The sequence below is a fragment of the Eimeria mitis genome, genomic scaffold (genome assembly GCF_000499745.2).
Source record: "Eimeria mitis Houghton genomic scaffold, Emh_scaff1721, whole genome shotgun sequence".
NCBI classification, from domain to species: Eukaryota; Apicomplexa; class Conoidasida; order Eucoccidiorida; family Eimeriidae; genus Eimeria; species Eimeria mitis.
In genome coordinates this window covers 2434-2675 of record NW_013570038.1, presented here as the reverse complement: position 1 = coordinate 2675, position 242 = coordinate 2434, and positions in this window count along the sequence as shown.

The window sequence follows — 242 nt, the reverse complement described above, 5'->3', positions numbered from 1 at the left end:
TTTTTTTTTTTTTTTTTTTTTTTTTTTGTTTTGTTTTTTTTTTTTGGTTTGGGTTTGTTTTAGGTTTTGAGTTTATTGAAAAAAAAAAAAAGAAAAAAAGTTTTAATTGGGGGGGTTGGGTGTAGATACACCCCATTTACTTATAAAAATATTTATATTTATTTATTTATTTTTATTTATTTATTTATTTTTATTTATTTATGTTTATTTATTTATATTTATTTATATTTATTTATTTTTAT